We start from the raw sequence: 7,852 nt of genomic DNA on the forward strand, positions 1-7,852 counted from the left end.
GATTAGGACTATGCTTGTGACCACTATGCTTACACCGCACCATGAGATTGTATATCATATTTTGATACTTTTGTGTATAACTGTGGATTTTATATTATTTTTGAGATTATACTATACGTTATGGATGAATGTAATAGAATAACTCGGTTATCGTATTATATTATCATTAGACATTTTCTCCATTTTATTTATGATTCTGCTACTATGCTTTGATTCCAATGTTTATGTTGGTTTGTGATACGAGATTGTGAAAATGTTAAGGTACTGCTATCAGAGATCCTAGTAGGTTGGTAAGACAAGTATGTGTCTTACTCACACTGTCGGTATTCCTAATGGTAAGTTGGGTCTACTGAAAATGGGGTGTGACAGCTATGGTATTAGAGCTCGATGTTCTACCTTAACTCACAATCTCAGCCAAACCATGATTTTGGAGAAATTATGATTTAATAAAAATCTCAAGACAACAATAATAGAAATTACACAATTAGGAGACAAGTCACTACAAGAAAACACATTTATGGTGATGGTACACATTTATAGCGATGGTAAAAAAATACTACCATCACCAAATATAATATATAACGACCGTAAAATGGATAGTGTTGCTTAATACATTTATGGCGACTGTAAAATAATACTCGTCACCAAAACAAAATTTCAATGACAAAATTAAAAATACAATAGCAACATCATTTTATAACGATGGGTTAAATTTAAATGTTACAAAAAATTATTTAAGGCAACGAAATTTTTTAATACCGTAGTGAAATAATATCTTAGACAATAATTTGATTTATAACGACAATAGAAATTATGCTGTCACAAAATATAATCATTTATATTTGGCGATGGTAAAAACACTACCGTAGCCAGCCATTGATTTTAGGCAATTGCAATTTTATTCCCGTCACCAATTAACACCAAAATCATTTAGGAATTTTAGATGCGAGAAAGGTTTCTTAATTTACTTATGCTTTTCGTTTTCTTGATTTCCTTTTCCCACACAAACATGCTTCTATAGTATTTCTCCCTCTCAAAACCTCATGAATCTAATTTATTTATATTTTAAAAAAATATTCCAGTTTTAGTGAAATTCGAAGTCTCTCTTAAAAAAAAAAAACACAAACACAAAGTCTCCCTCTCTCACGTCTCTCCTCTACCTTGAGCCCCTCTCTCTCACGTCTCTCCCCTAACTAAAACCACCTCTCTCTCTTTCTCTTCACGGCTCAATTATGCTCTAACCCCTCAATCCCTCTCTCTCTCTGGTCTCACCTCTGCCAGCAATCACGTTACAGCGGCTATGGGCAAGAAAGCAATCTAGGTACAGTTTCTATCTTACCCCTTGTTTTACACTTCGGTTTTGTTAATTTTGATTGCTCTGTTTGCTGTTGTTGTGCTCCCTAATAGATGAAAAGGAGGTAAATTTACTTTGGTTTCCTTGTACATTTACTTTGGTTTATTTCTTTTACGTGGATGTGGTGGGAGCATTGAGAGGTTGGACCTGGTCTGTGGTCATATATATTACTTATCTATGTAGGACCATTAACGGCTTTAACAAGTATGAATTACTTCCCATTGATATGTTTTGTCCTCATCAATTAAACAAGTAACTACTCCCAAGATTAGTAAATGGTCTCTTAGCTTCTCCTTTGTCGTCTACCATTACTGCTCAAAGGGACAACTCATTACAATTACAATGCAATACCCTTTGAAGCTTTCACTATATATTTTCTTCCTTTCCACTCAATTCTTTATATTACCTTTTCATTCCACCACTAGTTAGTTAGTGAACATACAAGAATATATATACAGATTGAGGCCATGAAAGACAGGGATATCTGGATAAATTTCTAACAGACACACATGAAATCAGAAGGGTTTAATTTGATCGGATCATCGTCGTCGTTGTCGTTGTCGTCGTCTATAGAAAACATGTTAGATGATTGGGATTACTAGCTATGGTTTATTTAGTTAAGGTAGTTCAAGGTCGAACAGAAAATGGAATAGAGGTGGATATCAGTAGAAGACTGTACACTTGGGAAGGAGATAACATGGAAATCACTCTCCAACAAATCTTTCTCTCTTAATTAGCTTATAGATTATGAAGTATAGGATGAAAAAGCAAGGTAGATAACTAACATCTGAAAGGAAAACAACAAAACAAAGAAGAGGTAATTAAGTAAAATTAAGTATGAACTATTCAATCAAACCAAGAAAATGAGTTCCAAAATTTCAAACAGGAAGGCTATGTCGCTAGGTGTGGTAAATGAAACTATAAAAGGAGAAGCGGTGAAGAAGGCATACCTTACCATGAAATACCATAGCTGCTAGCACTGGAGAACTGAACTTTGAGTCACCTGACACTAAGAGGCTTGTGAGAGGTTGGAGACTCGCGACCCTAATTCATAGATAAATTCTGAGATTATTAGCTACCTATTGCTAACGTGTGTGGGGTGTTTCCTGTCTATCTGCTACATTCCACCTCTGTCTCCGCAAACTTTTAAAGCCTTTGACCCACGGATTATTAACAAGGCCAAGCATGTGAGGCCTGTAGCAACAACTCTCTCTCTCTCTCTCTCTCTCTCTCTCTCTCTCTCTCTCTCTCTCTCTCTCTCTCATATGAAGTCTAGTGGAAACCAAAACCTGATTTCACATGTTATTGAGTTAATGTTTGTTACTTAAAATATAAATGAATAATGGATATGCTAACATGCAAATGCAATAAATTACAGAAATGACTGTTTAGGCATCAAGTATAAGATTTAATCAATTTTAAACCATAGGCAGTATAGTTATTAAAGTAATCCTCTTCAGCTTTCTACATTTATGTCGACATGATTGCTTCATCAATTGAATTGAGTAAACATGCTCATGGATAACAGTTCTTTCTTTTCTAGCTCTTGTTAATTAATCTTTATTTTCTCACTATCCCATTATGCTATTGGTACTAGTTACAAGACACTAGAACTTCTCTAGGTTTTTTGTTTTTTTTACTGTGAAGCAGATCATAACAAGTATTCCTAAATCTTGGGTTAGTAAAATTAACTATAGTAACTACCAAAATTAACAAAACCCATAAGAAGAAATAGTCAAAATCCAATGAATTCAGTTGGGAAGAACTTTGAAATGAACTCCTCTGTTTCCTCCTTTTTTTCTTCAGAAAAGTTTCATTAACAAACCATAATAAAATGAGTTCTTCAGTAGCCTTTCAATCAGTTTCTTGTCTAGAAGGCTATCATCAACTGCTAAAACATGAAATTGAGCCTCTGCTTCCATACCCATCTTGCTAAAACAAATATCCAGTAAGGAAGAACAGGGGAAGAAGAAGTGGTGGATGATGCTTTTGCCTTTTATTTTTTTACTTGTTTATTGTTTTCTCTTTTTTCCCTAGATGCAATAACTAATAATAGTGCATTTTATTGTATAAACCTCCAAAGTAAGATTTTTAACTTGATTTAGTTTACCAGACATATACCAGCTGGTGCGCTTTTAATTGTAGAAGATTGGCTACATGTGTTTATTGTATAAGGTTACTCATGTTAAATGGTTAACGCTAGTACTCTTAGCATATACCCTAGATATCTTTCTAACATTGCTGCTTTTGCTTTTTAGCAGTTAATGTGAAAAATATGTCTAGGTCATGGATTGAAAGTTTAAGAGATCTATTAAACAGGTTATCTCCACAATACAGACTAGAGGTAACAAAATTCTTAGAATTTGCATTTTCTAACACATCCATGGGGGATCGCATCCTATGCCCATGTGTAAAATGCAAAAACCAACTGTGGATGAGTAGAGACATAGCATATGAACATTTGGTTTGTGATGGAATTCTATAAAATTATACGAGATGGATTTTTTATGGGGAAGGTACATCTTCACATGAAAGTCTACATGTTAATACTGTGATACAAGATGAAGGTGAAACATATGATGGTACACACACCATGTTAGATGAGCTACAGGGAAGAAATACAAATGAAGATATTGAGGATGGTGACATAGGTGATGGTACAAAGGGAGCAAGTATAGAGGTGGATAAATTTGAACGATTAATTGAAGATTCAAAGAAGGAGTTGTACCCAGGATGCATGAAATTTACTAGATTATCCTTCATTCTTCGTCTTTATCATATAAAGTGCCTTTACAACATGACCAACAAAGCATTGTCAATGCTGTTAGATTTGTTGCGAGAGGTGCTTCCAGAGCCAAATACATTGCCAAAGAATATGTATGAAACAAATAAAATTATCAAAGATTTGGGGCTCAACTGCAACAAGATTGATGCCTACCCAAATGATTGCATTTTGTTTTGGAAAGGAGTAGAGAAAGCCACATCTTATTATAAATGTGGGGCATCAAGATATTCAAGTAAAGAAAAGAAATTTTTGACTAAGACATTACGTCATTTTCCTTTAATCCCAAGGTTGTAGAGGTTATACATTTCATCCAAAACTTCATTTAATATGAGATGGCATCATGAAGAACGTAGAAAAGACCAAAGGTTACAACACCCATCTGACAGTCAAGCATGGAAAGAGTTTGATAGATTGCATCAACCTTTTAGTGAGGAGCCTCGTAATATCAGACTCGGGTTAGCAAGTGATGGATTCAACCCATACAAGCATATGAGATCAACTCATAGTGTATGGCCTGTTGTGGTGACACCTTATAATTTACCGCCATTAGATCTGCATGAAGCCAAACTTCTTCATTCTTACTTTGCTTATTCCTGGACCAGAACAGCCTGAGAATGATATAGATGTATATTTACAGCCATTGATAGAAGAGTTAAAAGATTTATGGTACAATGGAGTTGAGACTTATGATGCATGTAAGAAGGAGAAATTTAATCTAAAAGCATGTTTTTTATAGACCATTAATGATTTTCCAGCATATGCAGTCCTTTTAGGATGGAGTACTAAAGGTTTTTATGCTTGTCCATGTTGCAACAGTGAGACTTCTTCTCATTGGCTAAAATATGGCAAAAAACATTATTATTTGGGCCATCATCGACTCCTTCCACAAGATCATCGATTTCGACGAGACAAAAGGAGTTTTGATGGCCATGAGGAACGTAAGTTCAACCCAAATTTACTATCAGGGAACGACATATTGGAACATTTACAATTTGTTGATTTTTCCCATTTTGGTAAAGAAAATAATAAACAAAGTGGGAAGAAGAAGCAAAGGAGGTTAAAACAGCCAGAGCTTCCATACAACTGGAAAAAGAAGAGTATATTTTTTCACTTGCCATACTGGAAAGATAATATAATTCGTCACAATTTAGATGTGATCCATATTGAGAAGAACGTCTGTGATAATATCGTTAACACTTTGTTGGATCAAAAAGAAAAGTCAAAGGATAACGTGAATGCACGTTTAGATTTAAGAGACATGAAAATATGATTAGATCTTCAACCAAAGGTCATTGAAGGCAAGAATAAGTTGTTCATACCTCCAGCATGCTACACAATGTCTACTACTAACAGAGATTTATTTTACACAGTTTTAAGGGGTGTAAAGGTTCCAGATGGACTTTGTAGTAATATTTCACAGTGTGTGCAAGAACGTAAGATTATTGGAATGAAGAGTCATGATTCTCATATTATGATGCAACAAATTCTTCCAATTGCAGTACGTAACATATTGCCTAAGAATGTCAGCATTGTATTGATAGAGGTTAGTGTATTTTTTTGAGAGTTGTGTAGTAAAGTTTGGAAGGAGGAAGACTTCAAGAGGCTTGGTGAAAGTGTTGTCTTAACACTATGCAAGATGGAAAGGTTTTTTTCGCCTACATTCTTTGATTTTATGGTACACCTGATTGTTCATTTAGCCCATGAAGCTAGCTTGGCTGGTCCAATTTAATACCGTTGGATGTATCCAATAGAAAGGTTAGTGTTAAATTTTTATTTTTTCTTAAACAATAAGATAACTTGTGTAGGCTTTTTAATATGTTGAATACATTAACTATAAATTTGATTGTAATTAGGTTTCTCAAATGACTGAAAGACTACATGCGTAACCCTAGTCGGCCAGTGGCATCTATAGTAGAAGGATATCTTGCAGATGAGTGTTTGACCTATTACTCTAGATATCTTAAAGATGTGGAAACAAGGTCAACTAGACTGCCAAGAAATGTGGGTCAACAGAAACATACGATCCATCCTCTATATTCTCAAGAGCAGGTAGGCCAATAGGGAAGTGCGAAATGATACGACTCGACATTATAGAAAGGGACCAGGCACATTGGTACATGCTAAAGAACTCTAAAGGATTAGAAGAATATCGTGAGTAAGTATTACATACAAATTATGTTTGCACAAAATGTTTATGTTGGAGCAAAAAATTTATAATTTATATTCTCATAAGAAAGTATTGGTATATAAGAGATTCTTCACTTACTGTGTAGGTTTCATTGTGCACAAATTCAAAGGTCGATGGGTCACAGAGCTCGCCCATATTTAGTAAGAACGAAGCATGCTAAAGAGTTTTCAAAATGGTTCAATGAGCATGTAAGTTCAACCCAAATTTAATTGAAGAGAGTTAGATTGTATACTATATCATGATTATATGTTTAGATCTCTAATTATACATATCTTATTTTTTTTATTTAGATATTGAATCTACGTGAGAATGGGGTCGAGGTGCCTAATTATATCAAATGGCTGGCTCGAGGTCCTATCTTAGATGCAAGAAGTTATGATGAATACATTATTAATGGCATCAAGTTTCATAGTAAGGTACATGAGAATAATAGAAAAACGCAAAATAGTGGGGTTCTTTTAACGGCATTGACAGAAGACTTTTCAAGTTCAAAATATACACACCCTATTGAGGGATATATCATGTATTATGGATTTTTGAAGAAATTAATTGAATTAAAATATGCAAATGATCTTAGAGTAATGTTATTTGAATGTGACTAGGCTAATCTTAGAAAGGGAGTGGAGAAAGATGACCTCAGATTTGTCTTTGTCAATTTTAACCATTTACAATACAATGACCAAGATCAATTTGTCGACCCATTTATATTACCGTCAAAAGTAAAGCAAGTGTTCTACGTTGCTGATCCACAAAGGCCTGAATGGGAAGTTATCATAAATACAAATATTAGAGATATTTTTGACATGGAAGGGGAAGATCATGATGAATCAGATCAGAAAAATATACAAAGTACATTACAAGATAGATAAAATATAGAACATTCATATGGTGATGGTGATGTCGATGTGAGTTGGGTCAGATCTGATGTGGAAGGTACTATAATTGACACACCAATCGAATTGATCAATGCAATGGAGAGTTCAAATGACAATATATCAAATTGATTGACTTTTAAACAAGGTAACAATTGATTGATCTTTCTCTTAATTTCTTCATCCATTGAATTTTTTCTTTCTAAATTATGTATTTCTTTTATTGGAATAAAAGAATAAAGAAACTGTAAAGTTTAATTAATATTGGTTCTCTTATTTCTTTGACAAGTTTGTGTTTGTTTATTAGTCATTGTTCTTTTGATTTAGTTTTCTTAATCGACTCCATCTTTAATTGTAGGCATTTTTACTGTGTAATTGATATTTAATTTTTTAGCCCCTTGTCTCATAAAATAGTAAACCTAATATATAAGTCAACCATATTTTAACAGTTATATCTAGAGTTTTATAATGCTTTTGAATTATAGACCGTAAAAGTACATAAGTATAAGAGCATTTGGTGAGAGAAAACCAATAAACTTAATGTTGATTGACTAGGCATTCCTAATGCTAATTTAAGAGCATGTGGAAGTATATGGTTGACTTGACACATTATCGTATTTCTTATAGTGATTGTTTATTGGGAAATAGGTATG

The sequence above is a fragment of the Macadamia integrifolia genome, chromosome 4, assembly GCF_013358625.1.
Source record: "Macadamia integrifolia cultivar HAES 741 chromosome 4, SCU_Mint_v3, whole genome shotgun sequence".
In the NCBI taxonomy this organism is placed as follows: domain Eukaryota; kingdom Viridiplantae; phylum Streptophyta; class Magnoliopsida; order Proteales; family Proteaceae; genus Macadamia; species Macadamia integrifolia.